General features: G+C 37.1%; 1 protein-coding gene across 3 annotated transcripts in view; it reads left to right on the forward strand.

Annotated features, from left to right (window-relative positions):
* The first annotated feature begins 3,611 nt into the window (after positions 1-3,611).
* SK (small conductance calcium-activated potassium channel) overlaps positions 3,612-23,372 on the forward strand; it is a 156,285-nt gene continuing 136,524 nt past the window's right edge. The window contains exons 1-2 of one of the 3 annotated variants that reach the window (XM_012369729.2): positions 3,612-5,106; positions 5,535-5,632. The gene's annotated coding sequence lies outside the window, so the exon portion shown is untranslated. Of the gene's footprint in view, positions 5,107-5,534; positions 5,633-7,223; positions 7,697-23,372 lie in introns of those variants that run through there. The other 2 variants (XM_067360474.1, XM_067360473.1) reach the window with 2 other exon arrangements.

The following is a 23,372-nucleotide window of genomic DNA, read 5'->3' on the forward strand; positions in this document are numbered from 1 at the left end:
TTCACGCGGAAGAATACTGCGCGAGAGGTGTGGTACTGCAATCGAATTGGTCAAAGACGCGACATTTTCTAGACAACGTCGATAGTGGGGCAAAGAAATGCCTTGTTTAGATTGACGACGATTCACGCGGAAGAATACTGCGCGAGAGGTGTGGTGCTGCAGTCGAATTGGTTCAAGACGCGATATTTTCTGCACGATGTCGATAGTGGGGCAAAAGAAATGCGTTGTTTATGTCAACGACGATTCACGCGAAAGAATGCTGCGCGAGAGGTGTGGTACTGCTACCGAATTGGTCAAAGACGCGACATTTTCTAAACAACGCTAATAGTGGGGCAAAGGAATGCCTTGTTTAGATCAACGACGATTCACGCGGAAGAATACTGCGCGAGAGGTGTGGTACTGCAATCGAATTGGTCAAAGACGCGACATTTTCTAGACAACGTCGATAGTGGGGCAAAGAAATGCCTTGTTTAGATCGACGACGATTCACGCGGAAGAATACTGCGCGAGAGGTGTGGTATTACAATCGGAATGGTTATTTTCTTCATTAGTGAGATAGAAGGTGGTTATTTAGGTTTAGAAATGAAAGAATAATGAAAGAATAATAAAAGGATTTGAAAGAGAGAATCACTACTTTCTTATATGTATCTTTTTATTGTTATCTTTTTTTAGAAGTATTTTTAATAGATAAAATATACTGTATTGACATAAACTATATTATTACTTATATAAATTAGGAATTAAATATAAATTATAAAAATTTGATGACTTAAAAATTAATTTTTCAAAAAGAGTTTAATTGCATTATATTAATAGAACATTAATAATAAATTCAGAGTCAATTTTTTTAAAGATGTAGCATGGTATTAAAAAAATTGTAGTCTACATTTTTGTACAAAGATATTATTTTATTTGTGTGATAAATTTTCTTTATTTTTATATGAGCAATTTTGTTAATTCTATTTGTATCGTGATTTTCACCATATTATGTATGTATATTTTTATAAATAAAATAATTCTGAGATTAATTACAACATAAATCGAGGTAGCTCAATAATTTATGAGAATTAAATTAATTTATATGTTTTCTGCGATACAGAAAGTCAGATTTACATTTTTCTGCAGTGTCTGTAGTTAAATTTGTTAGTCTGCAGCGATGCTGTGCATCTTTTAATAACTTAATTCCCGTCCTTGCCAACAAAACGGAGTTTCTCTCGGTCTACCTGAGAAAAATGAGCCGACATCTTTCCATTTTTCTCTGAGTTCCTCGCGGGGCAATTCGTATATCTCTTCCTGGGAACTGTCGAAAGTTTTGCGATTGCGACTTTCGTCCAAACCTACTATTTTCATCCAAGTTTTGCACAATGACGACCGGCGCCGTTCCTTTTCTCGGTCGTGTTCTGCACAATTGCGAGGATGCGTGGAATTCTCTTTAGCGCGTTCACGAAGCAGTGAAAAGTGGAATTCAATATAAGAGATCGAAGTTACAGGATTGTATTGGAAGTTCGTTGTATTGTTCAAAACACGCTCTACGAGCTTATAGTTATTGCATAAAAAATGTATGGAAAATAGACAAATTTGAGCAGGAATTTTTGATTAATTTGAAAAAAATATATTTTTTCTCCAGTAAAAAGTAAAATTTCTTTAATAATATGTAAATAAAAAAAATTATTTGCAAATTAAAATGTTATATATTTTTTCCGACTACAAATACAGATAAAATCAAGATTAAATAATGATTTTTGGTGTGAAAAATTTATGACTTTTATTATTACATTAATAATTTTAAACTAAGTTAAAGAATTTTTTTTTGGCGATTTATCTTTGGCAAAATGCCAAAATATCAAGATTTTAATTATATGCAAATAAACAAAAAGTTAAATGTTTTGGAATTAAGATTTTCGAGATATTTTCTGATTAAAATTGAATATTAGATTGAAATAGACACAAGCCGAGATATGATTTTACTAATAATTTTAGAATTTAATTAAAATAAAGAAGGAAAGCTTTTAAGAAATTAGGATTTTATTTTTTCTCATAGCCAATTCAGGGATTAAAGTAAGAATTGGACGGACTTTCAGTACTATTAGTAAATGTGCCATGAGAATGTGCCGTAGATCGTATCGTACCATCGGCGACGCATTGTCCGCATGCCTTTAACTACGACTTTAGCTACGACGTCTAACTACGTAACGTGCAATAATCTATTCCGCTAGGCGTGTATTTTTGAGTTTACGTTGTCATGACGACCACCGGTAAATCGCGCGCGCATACGATAACGACGATGACGACGGTGACGACGACGACGACGTCGACGTCAACGACGGCGAGAAGAGGCGGTCGTTAGAGGCGCACGATATCACGATATCGTTTACAGAGCTGTCCAGTGGCCTATTTCATGAACTCTATGGGCCACCAACTGACGATTAAGCGATTAAGCGATTAAGCTGAGGATTAAGCACATCAATGCACTGTAACGATTGTTTGTCAAAAAAAAAGAAAAAAATTGACACACACATAATGTGATAAGTCGGACGTATTATACATATGCAAGGTGTTTCTTTTATCGCGAGTCCTGAATGTCGCATGCGTTTTTAATGGCGCGAATATAAGAGAGAAATTATTCTTTTCGAAAGGACGAGTCTTATCTTGATAAGAACTTTTTTCGCAAAGCCGCAATGTTCGGAATTTCAAAGGCATTGAAGATATACCGCGATAAAATTGTGCAAGCCTTTTTTTCTTGAATAAATAAATTTCTCTCGTTATTTTGCGTATTAAAGTAAGGCGAAATGTAAATACTTTACGAGCTACTCTATTCTGACATATTGACTTCTGACACTGAAATAAAATATGAAATGTCATAAAGTATTCAGTTTCCATTATCTTACCTTAATTCTTGTATACGCGGAATAACGAATTCAGGAACGGAATGCGAATTCTGTTTTTCGCATCAATAGTAATTTGCAGCATGCAGTGTACAATTGCATTTTTTTGTCAAGTAGAATCCTACAAATGATTCTTTTTGCACGAATCGATTTTTTTGAGCTGTGAATAAATTATTATAAGAAGAAAGATTAATAGCTATGAGAATGCAATTTCTATGATAATAAAAGACTCACGGTCAAGTACAATGTCTTTTTTACGAACGTGTACAAAGTATTAAGTTAAGATAATGGAAAACTGGATACTTGCGATATTTCTCATTATGATAAGGGGAAAACTTTTTATCACGTTAAAATGAAAATGTGAGGAAACTTCGCATTTTTCACACGAATAAATTTACGGTATGGCGTCTTACATATGTAAAAGTACGAAATAACAATTTGTGTCTCGTGGAAGGAAATTGTCACCATTGTGTCGACGAGTTTGTCGGATTCTATCTGCCGGTGCAAAGTTTTGTAAAATAGAAACACGTGAAAATTGAAAAAAATGTTTCGTAAGCAGCATATTTCATAAGCATCAACGTGAGCGATGTGTATCATAAGCTCTACATCTTTCTTATAAAATTCACGGCAGTGTCCCTGATATTTGTTGCTTGTGATTGTGAAATTGGCATTTATTATATGATTTTTATTTATTTTATTATTTATCAGTAAAAACATTTTAATTAAGAGAACTTTTTGAAACACGCATGAGGACGATTTTAATTTATCAAAAATCCGAAGAGAGTTTTGATTAAAAATGTAATATAAAAAAATTGAGCATTCAAACGTAATCGTAAACATGCATTATCATCGTATGAACGTGACGTCATGCGATCTATTTAGAAGATCATAGAACAATGACAAAGATATTTAACGTGAGCAAGTATCGTTCTGCGTTTCGCGCGTTTTTCTTCGCTCGAAGTGAATTCCGCACGCAACAAATCTCGGAATTATCGAATCAAGAGGAGGACAATTGGCGTGGAATATTATTTTAGTTTATATAATCGCAACTACGTCTTCCGACATTCGCGTCGATTCTTTACATCGCAGCCGTGATTCTTTATTCGAAACCGCGCGCGTCGGCTCTTTTCTCAAATTTCTTTAATCATATTTCTTATATCATATTTCGCTAGTGATCAAAGTGTTGGGAGGTATTTCGGACGATCGTCGCGCGTTATTTATTTGTTAGATATTTCATTTCATGTTTCTCACGATTTCTTCACGTAAATCGTCGGTTTCTAGGAAATTCGCCTTCCAGGAAACATCACGGTCATTGAAGCGTAAAGTAAACAAAATTCCACCGGTCTAGCGCGTTTATAAATAAGATAAACATAACAGCTAGGCCCATAATAACACAATTTGATTGGTGGATCTAAACTCTAACGTTAGGGAGTTATAGGAAATTTTTGTCCAAGAGGATATAATAATTGTATTTTGTGAACGCGGCCGTCGATCGTGACGTCACGAGAGATCTATTTCGCAGTCGCGCTTAGTTCAGTTGATAGTTCGTAGGGCGACGGTGAGAGTGTCGGACGTTAGCGAGTATCGTCCTGCGTTTCGCGCTTTTTTTTGTTCAAAGTGAGTTCCGCGTGCAATAAATACCTGTATTATCGAAATTAGACCGCGAGTGATCGTCGTGGAGTATTATTTGGTGCGCACGATCGCGATTATGTGAGTTTTTCGGCGTTTGAAAAGCCAATCGTTTTTGCTCCGTCATGTCGGACATTGTATGTTTCGTTAGCATCGGTATGAAATTGTCTACGTCTTTCAAACTTTTTAATCGCGCGAAGTTAATAGTGGCGACGAGCAATTGTCGCGGAAAGTAAGTGAGTTACTTTATATAGTCGCGGTCTGCGAATTTAACCTTACTTTTCGGTATTCGTAAAGTGAATGTGTGTTAATCGCGATTCGTGTCGTTCGAAATCGCGTTATCATTGACTCCGTCTGTCAAAGTATCGAATTGTCGGTTGACGCAATAAAGCAAAAGACGATAAATTAACTCTTTGAATAATATTTATGTTCAGTATTTTTTAATCCGGAATGCTATTCTGTCGAATATATATTGAAAGTGCGCGTTCGGGAGTGTCTAATTTTATCGCATCGTAAATAATAATAAATACAATGTAAATTTAGTGTTTGGAATAATAACAAGTGATGGATTATATCGCTGAAAAGTTGATAGGTGAGTAAGTTTTAGAGTTATATTACGGATTACATCAGTGGATATTTTTTCATATAAGCTAGGTTAGGTTAATTTGATCATAGAGAATGATCAATTTCAGAAAGTAGCCAATAGCATTTATAATTATCTATTTATTTCTATCTTTTAATATCAATTATAACATTCGCATTAATTGTGAGCACCGCTAAACAAGTTATTTTCTTTTTTATCACAATTTCGTTCAATATTCAATAACACTCAAGTGTACAAACGGCGTATCGTTAAATCAGATTTTTATAAAAATTGTTTCTTTCTAATTATACGTATAACTAAATAGATTTGGTATATAATTTTTATTCACAATTGCCGCTGTGAAATTTTTAATTGCTTTGCAAATTACTTAATTTTTTATGCACATTTAATTACAGCAATTTTTTTTTTTTTTACAGATTTCTACCAAATGGTTTCACCAGATTTCTCAGCTGCAGTGTTGACCAGATTCTTCAGCTGCGATGCTGTCCAGACTCTTCGGCTGTGCTCTACAACGGTGAGTCTTTATATGCAATACAATGATTTGTTTCGAAGAAGTGGAGAGGCAAAATTGTTGTTTAGAGGAGATTATCCCGCGGCAGACGAGTTAATCCGTTTGCAGAAGGACGAGCGAAGCACGCGATAAAGCGAATATTTGCGGCTGATTCCATCTTTCGAGGTCCGAGAAATTCCGTCGGGAAATCTTCCGTTACGCCACGGCATCGTGGGTCTCGTCGGAGGTATTATTTATGGCGTACTTCGTAATCGCATTCGGCGTGTGCACGCGGGTTTATGTAGTGGCCTCGCATGCGCTCGTAATTACTCAGTCGTATATTAATTTTGCGGAATTACATCGGCGTCGGTGAAACGAAAGTGCGCGCTCATTACAAAAACGCTGATAAAATGTAATTATTTCGAAACGATTGCGGTAATTTTGCGATATCAAATTATCTTGAGCTTTTAAAGCGTTTACGCAGAAATTACTTTAGTCAACTGTGAATAAGTAATTAACAATTCAGCATAATGCAGCATTGGCGGACAACGATGATGCTGTTAATTCCTACGGAATCGAGAAAAATATATTGCGTTCTATTTTTGAGAAATTGATTATTGGAAATGAGATCTGGAATTGTGAGGCGCGTACACACCGGAATCGATTTCCTCTTTTCCGACCGTGTACTACGCCCTGGCTATTTGTTGAAATCGATATGGCAATAATGCTTCCGATCGATCCGCACGAGGAACGTAGGGAATAATATTGTTGCAGACTCCGGTGCTTAAATTAAGGATGGCAATCGTTAGATTAATCATGAGGCAAAGTGACTACGGAGGCGGCTCGGAACGAGGATCGATATTCTCGTGTGCGATATTCTTGTTGCGTCTATTTTTTCTCACCAATAAGCTCACGCGGTGAAATCCGCGTTAATCAGGTTGATCAATCACTAGATCGGAACGCATTTCTTTCGGCGACTTTAATAACAATTGAAACCTTAATTTGCGCTGAAAGTTTTATTTTTTTTCACAAAGGACTTCTCGATGAATAATACGGTGCGATGTTTTTTAATAATAGTTTTCTTGCTTTTATTTTCCTGCGATATTTTTATAGCTTCACTTAATAACTTGTTAAACTTTGAACGGTTAGAATTATGGCTTCTTGAAAACTCGGAAAAGTGCGGTGTTTTCGATTCCGAGAGTGATGCGGAGACAGTATCGTAAATTCCAAGATACAATTATTCCGATTCATATATTCTTATCAGGCATCTATTTTTATTTCGCCTCCGCCTTGGAGCGAACCCATAGTTCGCGTAAAAATCGAATAGTGTGCACGCTAGAGAGTCAATAATCGATACATCGTGGAGCGGTGCTCCGAAAAGCCGGTGACCGCGGCGCGCGGATTGGAAATTGCAGCGCGCGCGGTGCATCAACCCCCCGCGTAAACCCCCGCGCGCCCACGCCACACGTGACCCCAATGGCGCCACAGGCGGGTGCGACGGCCCTGATACCGCACATCGCGGCGCGGAGCGTCGCGACGCGGCTCGACGGAGCGTGCCGAGGCCGGCCGACGGCGCACGAGGGCGTAGCGACGGGCAACCACGTTTCTACCCTCGTTTCCAGTCCGTCGTGGTGTGTCTCGTCGGTCGCCGGCTCGTCCGACAACCCACGCGCGCTGCTCTGTTTTCTCTCCCTCTCTCTCTATCTCTCTCTGTCTCTCCTTCTTTCTTCTCCCGCCCCGTTTTCCCCCCGACCCCCGCTCACGTACATTTCTCATTTTTTTTAACGCGAGTTACCGGCGAGTTTTGCGGCGGGTCGGTCTTGGCGCTGACCACGTCGCGCGCGTCGTGTGCATTCGCGGCCGTGGGAGTGGAGGAGTGTTTTCAACCCCCGCGTGAGAATTATGTTGCCGCGTGACTCGCCGCCTCGTGCATCGTTGTGTGCGCTTTGAAAAAAATTTGGGGCCGGGGGGGAGGGTGAGGACGGTGATACGACCGGCGGAAGAAGGGTAGGGCGGCGATGCAACGCGGCGCAGGGATGAACGTGCTGGCTGCGTGCTGCCGTTGCTTCGGCGCGAGGGGACGTTAAGGTAAGAAGGGTTCAACGAACCACGGATCCGCGCTGCCACGCGCGACTTTCATTCCTCCCCCCCCCCCCCTCCCGCCATCTCACACCCATCCTCTTGCTCTCTTCGAGTGCACTTTGAAAGAAGGAAGAACGTGCTGTTTACGAAGTTCCAGAGAACTTGCGAATTGTCTTGAACTTCAATCCTTACAGCAGCCGCTTCTGTGCGGTGATATTTCAGAACGTGTCGGAGAACTCGATGCACAATTCGTGCTTCGGTTTAAATAATCCTCTGACTTTTTCCTTGTTGTGCATGTAAAAAATTTTGTTCGTAAAGACATGAAAAAGCAATATAATGTCGATGCATTGAACTTCTCAATCTTACAGAATAGTTATTCACGCAACTTATCTTTTCAGTTCCTTTGTGATTCTCTATGTGATCAGTTTTTTTATTTATCATATTCGATCGTATATTTCGATCGTTTGTCACGATCGAAAACAATATAATTGATCTTTCTGATAAATGTTGATGCTTTTCAAAATTTCTCATTAACGTTATTTTGTCGTATCAGGAATAATAGCATTTGTTACTAAAATGAAAACTAAAGCTATTGAATAATAAATTAAATTAATTAATAACTAACGAATAATTATAACAATTAAGAGTTAAATATATAGTGCTTGAAAATTTTATTGTTCTTAGATTTATAGTTCAAAAATTTTCCAGCGATTACAATTGAAAATCATTCTGTTTTACGAATACACGTCTATTCGCTGAAAAGTTTTATTATCGGGATTTTCAACGGACACGTGACTTCCGCGAGGATGAACTCCTGCGTTGGATTCTATCTGTCCTGTCTCGTTAGCTCTCTCCCTCTCTCTTTTTTTCTGCCTTTATAGCTACCTTCAGTTAATCGCGTTTGAAAAGTTTATCCCACGTAACGATTTTTTCTGTCATTTAACGTTAGATTTACTGCTAAATGCGGCATGACTTTGAGATTTATTCGGTAATACATAACCATGTTCAACACGTGCGGTGAAAATGAGCTATATTTAGCATGAAAGGCGCGATAAGAATAAGAACTTTTCTTTTATGTGTTGATATAACTACCATCCGATGGAGCTATGAATAATTTTTAATCTATTTGGAGCATCGTAAAGAGTCATTTCCAAATGTGTGCAGATAACACAACATATCTATTTTTCTCAGTGCGATGATACGATAAGATTATCTTTATTAGGATAATGCTATGATATATTAACGTTATGTAATTTAATTTATGCGTTTCGACTAAGCACGACACACATTAGAAATTTCACACATCATGTACGATATAAATTATTTTGGAGTCAGAACTTTTATATTTCACGAAACCGCTTTTTCATAAATTTCCGCGAATTTCACCGCAATGTTGTCGGGAAACATATAAACTTTTAAATACGCAGCTATGCTGAGAAGAAACGCGGAAACCGAGCGTCCTGTTTCTTTTTTTTTTTTCGTAAACTTAGAGTTAAGTGTTTTCAACGCGTTAAACTACGACGACTCGGCCATGTGCACGTTTTATTGATATCATAGCTATATTTAGCCACTCTCTAGTTATTATTTGCTGGGGCAATTCGGCGGCGGACCAGGGTTGATTAATGGCATCGATGACTGTCGGGAATCGATTACGTGATCAACGAAAGTCCAAGTCACGTAATACGCTGGCGAGGAAAAATAAACGCATGCGGATTGTAGGTTAGTGTCTAACCAGGGAATGCTCTGGCAATGATTTCGAGGTCGATTACCCTAGAGACTTGCTTCGGCGGCGCGCTATCGCGGGTAGCTTGTTCGGCTCCGCGCTAAATGCAGTTTATCGATCTCTCCTGAAATGTATTTTATTTCACCTCGAATGAAGACACGTACATCAGACACCTCGAAATCATTTTACCTCTCGTCGGCTAGTATTTTTTTTTCGTTAGAGGGATGTTTGACTTTTATTTAAGATCCAAAATTGTTGTTTAAATTGCCATTTCTTTTTTTAACTATAAATTTAACTAAAAATATCTAAAGCTACGATGAGAATTTGAAGATTTCAGAAATTTGAAAGTGGAAAATTCCGTATTATCGATTCGTATTTGCGGCTAGATGCACAGAACGTAGTCTCGTCCGGGGTTTTTCGGGAGCAGCTTCGCGGGTCGATACCCTCTCGCGGAGCAACCGCGTAAAATTGGCGTTGCATAATTCTCGCGGCTGCCGAATATACGGAGCGGATTATTGAATCGGAGAAAGAATTACGGGACGCGTTTGTCCGTCGTGCCGGCGACCCTTCAAAGTCAAATATAGCGACGTAAAGCGGCTGGAGTTATCCGACGATGCATTATGTCTGGGGTCATTGCACTTATGACACTATTGCAGAAGCTATATCGACAAGACAGCTCCAGATTATTGGCATTTGCTTCAATTAGCCATCTCTTCGATCAATTTCTTTTTTAAATTCTTTTTACGTTTAATTTTTAAACAATTTAGATATTTTACGTGATTAATTTTATTCGTCAAGCTTTCAAGCTGTTGGAAACTTAATTCGCGTCAAACATATAATATATATAACACTTTTCTCAAATGTGCCTCTTTGATACATTCGCCTTCTGTTTTTATTACAAGTCACGTTCTGCTGAAAAAAATAGATGCTATTTGTTTTAGCGGTATCGAGCAACATTCTTTCTCTAGAAAAGAATCGAAATTTTTTAGAAGGAAGAACAGAAGCGGGCCGGCAAAAACTCCATTCATTCCATTTATCGATATATCTTTCTCTCTGCTCCCTCTCGAGCGCGAATTATCACGATATACGGATATATCTTACCTAAAATCTTACCCTTAACAATTCTACTCTTCTTTTATTCATTCGTTCCTTTTTCGATTAAGATTTCTTGCACTGAAATTATATCTTAAAAGTGAAATAAATTATTTCACTTTTATTTCACAAATAAACAATCGTTAGATATAATAGAAATCTCTATAATAAAAATATAGTGAAAGTATCAAAATTGATAAAATTAATAAAAAAAATTGATCTTGATTTTTTACAGTAATTAATATATAAAATATTTTAGAACTATCGTTATTTGTTCCATTAAATTATTTTTTGTCTAAATAAATACAAATATTTAAGAAATGATGATTTCTTTTGTAGTTTAAAGTGAGATGCAAATGTTTCAGCTACTTTACTATAAATAAACTGTTGACAGAAAATAATCTGAAATAAAAATAATAACAGAAGATAATAATTTTAGATATTTTTAAATATAAGAGATAATTTTATTAATAAATGTATTTTATTTTTAAAGTCTTGTTTCGAAAAAACAAATCATCTAAATAATGGACAAAAATTGTTTAAATTATGAACAAAGATTCATTAATAAGAACAGAAATAATAACTTGCGTAACTCTATTTAGTAGAGTAGTTCATACATCCTGACGATTATTTCATTCTCATTTGTATATCTTCCATCTATTTTCCGCTTTTCTCGGTCTCAGTTCTGCATATCATTTCTAACTACGCTCGCAATTGCAAGAAAGCATCACGCCGGCGCTTTTCCGCCATTCATTGTGAATTCTATTATATCGCGGCGGTTGTTAGACTTTTATCAAGCTTTGTTATAACACGAGCACCTTAAGAAAACATAGACGCACTTTTTATGATCTTACTTTATTTTAATTTAATTTTTCTTTTTTTTCCAAAGAGTATTCTTATAATACACCAATTCTGAAATTATTTACGCAGATAATATAAGCGACAAATTAAATTTTTTATTATATTTTTATATTTTGATTTAAACTTTCTCTTTGCTATTGATTAATTTCTTTTATCTCAACCAAGTCAATCAAGTTGCGTGTAAAGTTTTCATAAACAAAAATCGTGGGTGAATTTCGCAGTCTTTTCACGAGACATCTTCGATAATTTATGAACAATGAAAACTTGGTTTCGCGTTATTTCAGCGTGTCGATTTATTTTCACCGCGGTTCTCGCATCCGGAAAGTAGATTTTTTTTTCAGCTCGACGTGAAAAGCCCGCCGGATGCTCGAGTGTACGCGAGAGGGATAAAAGGGAGCATGAGGAAGTGCATTGAAAGACTGAGATGCGAGAAAATCTGGCGCAGAGTTGTTGTTTCTTCCTGCTTGGCAGCATTATCTAATTTACAGTTGCATGATGCACATCATAGTGCTCCGCTGAAAGCTTCATAATGATTTCTCATGCGTCAACGTATTTTAACTAGTGCATCGTAGTTTGTTATTATTTATTGCGATATGCATTAATTATTATGATAACCATAATAATACTAATTGTGACAATTATATATTATGTAATTTATATTAAATTACACATTTACGAATTATACTAGCGATTAAAAAATTCCAAGAAATCCGAATGTTTAAAATTCGATTGGTTAGTTAAAAAGTTGATTAATAAAACCGAATCAAAATGCAAAATCATAGAAATCATGGTTAAAAAAATCATAAACAGAAATGACAGAAAATGATCGATATCTTATACGTATATGCCTGTACTTATGTATATGTATAGATCTGATAATTGAGTTCGCTTATTTTTTTCTTCTTCGTGCATTATTGATGATTGACAGCGCATCGACCACTTTTATCTTCGAAGGATCCCCTTTTATGATGCAATACACAAACCCTAGTTTTTTTTTACGTCTGATAGTATTCCTAGAACTCATCTTTTGGGATTGCTTTTATGACCACCATCTTCGACGTCATCAAAACATTTCCCCCGTAGCTTTATCTTTGTGGACTCTACATATTGTTTCATGGATTTCGGATCCAGTTTTCCTTTCGCTAAGAAGCTTCTCTGAAAATTTCACATTTGCCCTTTGTTCTAACAATGTGTCGGCCACATCCGCCGTCGCTTTCCGTCAAAACAAGGACACGTTATTACAGTAATTAGTTCTCTGAATTGGCCAAAGTCAACTGTGCTACTGGTGATTATTCTATGAGGTTATTGTTATAACATACGTATTTTCTCTGTAAAGTTATCACATATTCATAGAAAAAAAATTAGTTTGCGAACTTTATCATATCTCGTACACATATATTGTATATGTAATTTTCCTCTCTTGTAAAAAGAAATTCTTTAACTGATGTTGAAGTTTGTTGAATAGTTTGAACAATTTAGATCACAAGTCATCTTAGTATTTTATATAATGTATCCGGGAACCCCTTTTCAAATATCGCATATGTACCTTGACATTTATTTTCTTTTTGCAAATGAAATATTACGGCAAATTGATAATTTACGAGTTGCGAGGTAGTCGCGTATATCAAACTTCGAGTTCGCGGGAAACGGAACTACAGCGTTTTACTACTTGGAAACTTTGGGTATCTAGCGCCGCGATGTTTGATCTTTCTGAATTTGTGATATCTAGAAGCGCTTGTAAAAACCGAACGAAAGCCAATTTCTCGTATCTTCAGCTACGAGCTACGCTCGCGTAACGACGATCGTGACAAACATGCAATCGCGTTTTCATCGTTAACGATGTGTACCGAAGATCTGTCCGCGATGGCACGTCTCGAGTCACGTATCGATCTCAGGTTGTCCGTGCATTTGCGCTTCAAGCTACATATTCCGCGTTTTTCTATTACGCTACGTTTTATAGTAGGAGCAGCAAGCTAGCTCCGTGACTTTGATAAAGAAAAAAGAACATCAAAATATCCGGATAGCTAATGCGATTATAATGAAACAATACACGCGGAAAAATATTCCAAAGAAAACAACTTGGAAAAATCTAAAACATGAAAAAAATATCAAGAAGAATTTAAGAGACTTTATTATCAGTTGTGCCGATTTTTTCCAATTTAAAATTAAACATAGCAATCACGGCGGTTTACCTTTTAATAAATTTACAACACACAAATATCACTTGTTATCTTCCCGGGAAAAGTGTACGACGCGCAAGTAAATTAAAGTATAAAATATTCATTTGGAAGGAAATTATAAATTTATAGTATCTTTCAGAAGCAGTGCGAAGTTTTTTTTTTTTATAATTACCGGATTACACGCCAATCACAATACGAAGAGTTACTGTCTTCCGCGGTGAAAGCTACGCGATAGTAAAAACTGAGTCTGTTGGATTTGTTTTATCGTCCGTTCGGATTCGGGTTTCGCATCGATTTCGCTGTCTCGTACGTTATAATTCAAGAGGAATACCCCTTCCCTCTAGTTCATCTCTCTAGCTCAAAATCCTGTCTCGTGCCATTATACGACAACGGCGGAGATCATTGGATACGTCGGCGGGACCCTCTCTTTAAGCTCTTTAAGTCGTTAAGCTCGCGTCACAAATGGAAGTTTCGCGTGTACATGTTGCAAATAGAGACCGCGGTATACGTGTTGCGCTGTCTCCGCTTCGGAAACCAGTAATATTCTTATCATTAACAGTGTAATCCGGTAATTATAAAAGAAAAATCTCCACCATCTCTGAGGGTGTGGATTTATAATTTTTCTCTAGATAAATTGTTCACATTTCAATTTTGCGACTTATTATCGATACTTTTAATTAAATATTGTGATACAAACATACAATGACGCAAAAAGTTTACTTCTATAAAGAAATTGCTTCATTAAAAAAAAAAAAAAAAATACAATTGGCATATCGCATCTGCGAAAAGAAGCAAGTTATTAAGTCATTTATGTAACTTTTTTTTCTTTCGTGATAAAATATCATTAATATAACTGTTCAAACAATTTTATTTATTATATCTATCAATATATTTGTTCGTAATTTTATTTTATTACGATGTTTATGTGCGTTAAGCAATTTGTCATATCCATTTCACGAGAATTTGAATTATTTAAATTATCAGAAGGTTACGCTGCGCCGTGCGCGTGATGTTATCTCTTCGTTCGATACTAACGCGACATACGAATCCTTCGGTGACAGATATCTGTTACTTTACCCCACAGCGGAATAAAGTGGCATCCCGCAGGACGGGACCAATTCTCCCGTGGCGTGTCCCAGACACGCATGTGAACGTATTATCAGCGAAAGGTCGCGTGGCAGCGGCTAGTTAAATTATTACGACAGGTCGGGACAATCCGGGCGTGCCGCTCGGGTTCGGGCTCCGATTACGGGTTCCATTCGCGATTAATCTTTAAGCGTCACCTGGTTTTTTAAACAGATTATAGCTGCGTATCGACCGTCCCGGCGAGTGACGTTGCTCGTTTGAAGACCGGCCGGCATTTATGTCAAGTCGCCGTCGTCCGCGGTGGCTTTCGTTGCCGTGTGACGTCATAATAAATCGTTTATCAGTCGTCGTCCCGATATATATATATACACGCACGACCGAAGTACGCGCATACAGTCGCCGAACTGCATCATTTGCTCGCCGACTGCCAAGAGCAACAAGCAAGCGGTGATTCACGACGTGATATAATTGTAACAAGTGTACTGGGTGTCTTCGGGCGATTCGCCACATTTTCGCTCGTTTACTTCGATATCGTTCCGCGACGGATTTTTTTCAGACGAACGATACGCGCGAATTCCGCGGTTTCTATCAGTTTTCGCGACGTAAACAAACAATCACGCGAGTCCGGCTTCGGGAGAATGCAAATATGTGGACTGCGTAAGAATAAATAACGACTCTATAGCCTCTTGTTGTTCTGCTTAAGTGAGAACTGCTGTTGGTCGAAGTTTGTTATGCGACTTGACAATCGCTGATCTCGAAATACGTGTCATGTGAATTTTGCATGGCGCGCTGCGTCGAAGGAGCAGTTTGTACGTTCGTTAGGGAGACCTTCGTATTCGAGAAGTACGATAATTGCGAGTACTGCAATGTATGTAATAATTCGTGCGTGGGAGACGTTGACCTTTTGGCGCTTTGAATCTTTCACAAACTTTGATGCCCGCAAACTCCCGGCATTATCATAGAGATTGCCGTGTCGGTGTTACGACAATAAAGAGTTTCAAAGGGATTCTTTCGACCTGCCGCTCAAAAGGAGTTGCTTAGCGGATTACTTTAAGACCCGCACAATTCTCGCCGGGAGGATTTATGCAGCGTGTAATTAATTGCGGCGGTCGAAAAAAAAAATGGTTTTTCCGCTAATTACCGGGATAATTTTGCGGCATTAATCACCGTTTGCCCCGCGGGCGACAGCGTGAGTATCGCGCTCAACATCATGAACACAATCAGTGATCGGTTTCCACGCAAACTTTGAAACATTTTCAACAAGATTATTTGTGAAGAATATTAAGATAAACGTTTCAGTAGCTGGGCATTTAAAAGTTCATCATTATTAAAGATATAATTTTTTATCCTTTCGTATATTACATAATAAAGATTAAAATTTACGTAACAGAAATTAAAGTAAAATTACATTATTAATTGATGATTAATTAAATATTTGCAAAAAGATCGAACATGCTCGACTGTGCCAACGTTCGAGTATAATGTAGGATATGCGCAGAAAATACTTTGCAAAGGAGAAGTTTAGAAATTTGTTTCTAAAACTCATTAAAAGTTCTTCTTTTCAATGCTAGAAAGAAATATTTGCTTTTAATAAAATTGTTAAGAGTCGATTTTAAATTATCTTACACAACAAATCTCAGCTCATTGTATTAATTATTATGTAATTAAATACTGCAAACGATCACTATAGAGTTTTATGTAAAAGCATAAAATTTCTGCAGGTTCATTTAGAGTTGTAATTACTTGATGCAACGATATGTCGTTCCGTCACACAAACGTAACGGCCGCCCTAAAAAAAAGAGTTGACAATACTCGCCATAATATTTTCCGATGCGACTTTCAAGATAAACGTTTTGCGAAAGCGAGGGGCTGCCGCTGCAATATACATGCAAAGTGTGCAGCGGCACGCGGCATATTTTGTAACACGAGCAACTGAAAATACCCTTAAATTTTCGTCTCTCGCCACAGATGCATTAGGATGCAAATGTCAAGAGATAATTTTAGAAGCGAGAAAACGCCCGGCGTCGTGAACAATTTGTCGCCTTTATAAGAAGAAATAAATAGCAGCGCGCGCCGGCAGGGATGAAATTTAATTTTATCCGACATTTATATCGCGCGGTTGAACGTAATTTGACTTAATTCGCAATCGCCGGAAAGCCATGCTCGTATTACGTACAACTTCGTGTAATTCGCTGCGAATATCCGAGCGCAAGAAGAGGACTCTCGTATGATTTCCTTTAATGTAGCATGCTCCGTGCTGATTGCAAGGTTTGCGCACGAAATTGAATACGGCGCATTTCTACGCGTATCCAATTTGCATAATTACAGTTCGGCTGCAGCGGTGACCAAGTGTAATGTCCTGCCTTAATGAATTCTCGATAATCGATCCGCCCTGTCGAAATAGCGTCGCGTTGCAATGAGTTTTTGCATTTGACGCGACGCATTTTACGCCGTGAGTCCGCGACTGGATTTTTCACGTCTCGCATTTTGCGCACGCGGATAACGGAGCTGTGAATCGGTTGCAAATTTCCGATGGTTGATTTCAACAATTCACGCTGCGCGTTTTTGTACCTCGATTTATTCAAATGCAGTTTATTTGCATTTATATGGACTGAACATTGAAATCGGTTTGCTCGCAATTTTATAGCAATGTCATATACAAAATGGACGTCTCTTTTTAATGACAGTTTCTTTGAAAGTGGTTTTTCCTTGGCAAAAAGGGTTTTTCGCGAATCAGATTTCGCTGAATGGACAACAAAACTGTGTTACTCAATTAATATTAGATTAAAAGAATTTTAGTTTGATACAATCAGCTATAATAGAAAGATGTTCTGTATCACAACTATATACTGTTTCTACTTTTTTTTATTTAGGGAAATTATTTTATCTCTGTGATCTATCATCTTCCGCGAATCCTCGATTACCCATGTGACGCATGTTTTCCCTGGTTTGCGATATCAAAACGTATTCCACGGTAATGTTTCTTGGTTATTCTGTACGTCTCGCGCTTTCTAGTTTTACTATCGACATTCTGTCAGGACTCTTCAGCGCGGCAAAGCATGCCGCCGGGAAAAAGAATACGACGAAAACAGAATAGTTGAAACACTACTACAATCAATCCTTCCATTAGGAAGTTTATTATTGCAGAAATTAAATCGTAAGAGTCAAAATTGTGTGTGTGTGAGAGAGAGAAAGAGAAATTTTCAATCTTTACGCTTAAAAAATATATACAGGGTCAATCGGAGTACAGATTTAGCGGGAACAGATAAAATAAATGTGGCAGAAACGCAGCGTCTTTTCTTAAACTTTTCGTCTGCATTGTTAACATTACTGGAAAGTAATCACATTCTTTTTGCGCACGATTCAACTGTTATTGAGTCTTCGTGCCGCCGTTCTTGTATCATTTCTCCGAACGAACCCTTGAAATAATAATGATCGTCCAGAGAGGACGCAGCGAGAGTTTATTACCAGTCTTAATAAGCCAAGCCCAGCTCGCTCGCGAACGAGGTCACATGTATCACACGTTAGGTATACGCTTGCGGAGCGCATACACCTCATGTGTGTACAGTAAACTACGCCGACGACGTATGCCGAAACTCCAATGCGGTTCAGGGCGCGAACGAAATAAATGGCGCCGAAACACATATGGAGCAGCGTTTGAAGGTAATGCAACGGCTCACGTCGTATCTTAACCAAAATAAACTGCCCCTAAATTTTGCGGTATCGAGAGTATTCAAGATTTCAATCAGACGAGGCAGTAAATTACGAAGCTTGCGGATATGGAACATCGAGACGAATAAATTTTATATCAAAAGGAATTAGAGCGGGATCGAGATTTTAATCCTAATATAGTCGCATAGATTTTTTTTTTCGTACAAAGTTGCATGTAAAATATTTTTAGATTAAATTTTAAAATCAAGTTATTTGCAAATATTGCATATTATAGATTGCTGTGTTTGTTAGCATTTGAGGATGACTGTAGATTTTTTATTGTTCTTTTTGTAAAAAAAAAAGAAATTAAAGATCAAAAGACGGAAACTGCACTAAGCGGCTTACTATTAAAAATCCAGATATATGAGTTTGCTTACATTTACATTTTACACTTTAAAGTTCAGATTTGCAATTGTCTAAAATTACAAGATTCTTTCAAGGAAAAAATATTTAAGAAATAAGAATGACTGATTTTCGTACAGATGTTAGTTTCGGCCGATTCGTTATACATTATAGATTGATATGTATTTTATTATGTTCGATAACTTGTTATTGTAAGATAACTCTATAAAATTCTTTATTATTTTCTGTAAAAAATACATTACAATCGAAATAAGCTACATTAAACGATTTATTATGATCATGATTCTTGGAATCTAAGAAACTCCCACGCAACTATTTCCGGGTTGAAGGTCTAGAAATATGAGATTGCAAACATTCTATGTTTTACAGTTTAAAGTTTCAACCGTCTAAAATTGCAAAATTCTTAGAACGCAAAAATGCCTAAAAGATGAGAAATTTTTAACTTTCATAAACGTTAGTTTCGCTAAACTTATCACATATTATAGATTGTTAGTATTCCAAGACTACTTTAGATTTCTAAATAAAAATAAGAAATACACTAAAAAGTCAGACTACGTTCAACTGCATTCAACTTATTAGTATAATAATTCTCGGAGTTTAAGAAACTTTCACACACAACCATTACAAACATTTTACGCGCTTCAAAGTTCAAGGTTTTAATCGTCTAAAATTATGAAGTTAGTTTAACAATCCCTAAAAGGTAAGGAACTCTCGGCTTTCGCAGACATTGGCTTCGATCGATTCGATTGTTTCGAACTTGTGTGACCTCGGAACAGTTGTAGTTTGCTGCGGCGAGTCAATTTCCATTTCAGCGCGTCATGATAAATCTCGTCAATGAATTAAACGGTCTCGAAAGACTAATGACGAAAATGTAGGCCGCGACTGTATAATGCTTCGCGAAAACGGGAATCACCGGAAGGGGTTGATTATTAATCGCTTCTAATTGCGCTCAAATATTTCGACACGATAAGCTGCGCGCCGGCAAATTAAGCCAGCTGCTTTCCTCGCGTGACGAAATTTCGGCGATATCCCTCGTGCCAAATGCCGCGATTTGTTCTCCTTGAATATATTTCCTTGCGGCATATCGACAAGAGTGTGTTTCACGGGAGAATGCTAACACGACAGTGACATATTACTTCTAACTTCAGTCGATATTTTTATTGAATATTTCATTCATTAGTTTATTGATCAGGCTTGCTCAAATTGCATCAATGATTGGATATTATTTATTGAGAAAGCAGGTACATAGTATTAATGGAAAAAATGATTGAGCAGTTGGGGAAGACGTCGAATTCATAATTAATGAAAGGACAAAAAAATACGTCATCTACGAAACTTCAATATTTGCCGCTTAAATTGTTCGTTATTTAATTCAATAATCTTCGCAAAATGAGACGTCGCGTTGAAGGAGTCTAGTGATTTAAGAGATATTTAACACTTTTCATATTTAAAAGTTGAAGATAAGCTTTTGCGACGAACGCGCCGGTTTCGTTATCCATCTGTCACCCTCTTTTACGATTTATCATCGTTATCCCTTGCTCATTATAATTCACGTTTCGAACTGGAATTCTGGATTTTCGCTCATACCTTTTGACCCTCTTCTCTGTTTTCTTTAATAAAAAAATATTCGAAAAAATCTATCAAAGTGTGTTCGAGATACGGACACACAGTTCAAGATACGTCACACTTGGGGTCAAGTAGATGGCCTCGGTCGAATAACCCTCGGCTTTAGCCCGAAGTGGCATCGTGGGGCAGGAGAAGAGAGGGAGGGGTATCCGGTGTGATTTCATTAGTCGGCGATTTAATGAAGCACGTCCGCGTGTCTTGGGGCACAAAAATTCGCATAATCCGATCATTCATTAGGAGTGTTACGTTACTCGCAAATTGCTCCATCGGAGAATTACGTTGTATAAGCCGCACATTAAAGTTTGCTGCTATTAGTAAATTACTAGATTAAACTTATAAATATATAAATGATAAAGAAAGTTACGCGCAATTGTTATTGTTGCTTGTTGAATATTTTAAGATAATAAATTTAGGCTTTAAGAGAGAAGGATTAGTCTCGAAATTTTTACAATAAAACTGCTAACATTGTTACAAATTTATCATGTTAAAGATCACGTTAAATTCTTTATTTGAAGTTTAAGAAAGAAAAATTAACTTGAAAATGTATGCCATAAAATTGTTAACATTGTCAAAAATTTTATTTTATTCTAAATCAAAAGAGGAAGAATATATATATATTGACTGAAATTTTTATAATGAAACCATAATAAAAAAGACATCTTGTAAAAATAATTTAACTAAATACATTTTGCTCGAAATTGTGCGACACGTTCGTGTGTTCGAAAGTAAATAAAAGTGATACTATTTCCAAACATAAACTGAACATTGATGGAAACGTTTGATAACAATTGCAAGAACAACAAACAGGATTGATCGCAAAGTAATGGTTTTTGAAATGTAAAAGGGAGGCTGATCGCACGGTGTCCATGCAGTTCCGAGGATCGTGACTCTGTTTTTTTTTTCCAGTTTATTCGTTGTCCAAAGATGACATAACCATTGCCGGGGAAAAATCTCCAGTGCGCAAAACAAATTTTTTAGCAGCACGAAAAAAAAAAGTAAATAGTATTTGCAATCCCCAAAATTTTCTCCTCTTTTTTACGAGTGGAAAATTTCATTTTGCTCGACGCAAAAAATGTTATGTGCGCATTCAACTCTGTCCAGCGCATGTGAAACGCCATTCTGAACACATTTCCGAACGTACATTCTCGCCGACGATATTTCTTCCATTTAACGCCCCGCTTTAAGCGACTCATTATTGTATCTCGTATAATCGGCTTTTCGATGCGGGTGCGATATAATGTATGATTTTACGATTGATTTGATTTATGCCATGCAGAGATAAATAAATATGATTAAAGGCTTTGAATTGATATGTATCACTGTATCCGCAGTATTGATCTCGCCGTATTGGTTTAAGAGTTAAGAATCAAGGGAAAGCGGATCGTTTCTGACATTTGTCGCCTGTTGATTTGTTCGCGGTATTTCACATTATCCAAACAAAATTACATTCTAATTGTTGAAATAAGTTGTGCTTCAAGCTTACAAACTCCCAGCCGCTGCTCGCTATCTGCCTTTGTTAATCTGGTTTCCCCGGGCGGCTCGTCAACCCGGTCTCGCGGTGTAACTTCGGATTGTCGATAGATTTATCGTAATGGCGATCGCGTCCCGCAGGCACAACCGCGCGTCATTACGTCACCTTTACGTGTCGTCACGTGTAACCATCCTGCGACTCCATCGCGATAGTAACTAGTGAAACTCAGCTGTGACAATGTAGCTGCGTTAGTGTCGGTCTTGATATTCTATAAGTCAAACCGCGAGTTTGATTTACGGCAAAATGAGGCTGGCAGATACAAATTCGAGTTTCGCTTGCGAGTTGAAATCCGGCGTTTAATTTTACTGCCTGCCTTATCGGATTTAATAATGTTAACAATTTCATCGCGAACACTAATTCTTCCTTTTTAACTGTAAAATAAAGTGCTTGATATGATTTTTAATGTAGTGAATTTAAAAGAAGGTATTCAGCACAAAATGGATATTTTTTATACATGAAACATATAATAAATATTCATAAAAGCACGATTAACAGCTTTGGCTCTACTTGTCTAAAACCTTTTATATGTTTATAATTTTTAAATTACAGTTTAGTGATTTACATTTATTCTTTTAAAATATTTTTATATTTTTTTGCATGTTCAATTTATTATATACTTTTATCTGCATTTGAATAATATGACTCAAGGTGCAGCTATTCTTACACGAATACTATATTTTATATTCTCGTTTCTCACTTGCCTCTCGCATTTTGCAAAACACTTTGTGAAGTTATCTTATAACAATATCTTAAGGGCATACAATCTTTTTTTACCCATCTGTTTTTTACTCCATTACTCCATGTGGCCATAAGAGTCACGCTGAAAGAAGAAGCTTTCTTCCTTCTTCTGTCTCTCTCTCTCTTTCTCTCTCTCTCTCTCTCTCTCTCTCTCTCTCTCCTTTACTCGCTCTTTTGCTCCTCTTCCGCTTTAAACTTTATTACTCCCTTAATCAGCTCGTCCGATATATTTATCGGTGCTTTCGTTCAGGAAGCTTTTTATCATCATATGCCAATATTATTATCTTGCACACGAGAACAGGCCGCATGTTCGAATATCCAGGAAATTTACTCCATACGCTGTCTCCAACGTGAATTTCCTGTTTTTATGTATCAGTTATTAGAGACAAACGACAAATTGTATTTGATAAGTGATTCTCGCGAAATGAAGGTCTCCTTTTTAATTGCTCATCGATGCAAGCGGAGCGCTGTTTGGTTGAAATTTATTTTGTTTTCACGGACGAGTTTGTTTTAATTGGCTTGTTCGTTCGCTGCGCTTTCAAACGCGATTCCTCTTTTACCGTCGATCACGCCACTTATCGGAATCGAAAATTCGTCGTTCACGCAACTTTCTCATTCTCCGTTTTTTCGTCTGCAAAGCAATAATTGACAGGACGTTATTGACGCAACCGTGACAAATTGTTTTATTTATATGATCCTATAAATATATGATGTATAAAAATGTATAGAATCACAAATTTGGAAGATCTCTGCATTATTCAAACGAGAATT

This window comes from Linepithema humile, chromosome 8 (genome assembly GCF_040581485.1).
Source record: "Linepithema humile isolate Giens D197 chromosome 8, Lhum_UNIL_v1.0, whole genome shotgun sequence".
NCBI lineage: Eukaryota > Metazoa > Arthropoda > Insecta > Hymenoptera > Formicidae > Linepithema > Linepithema humile.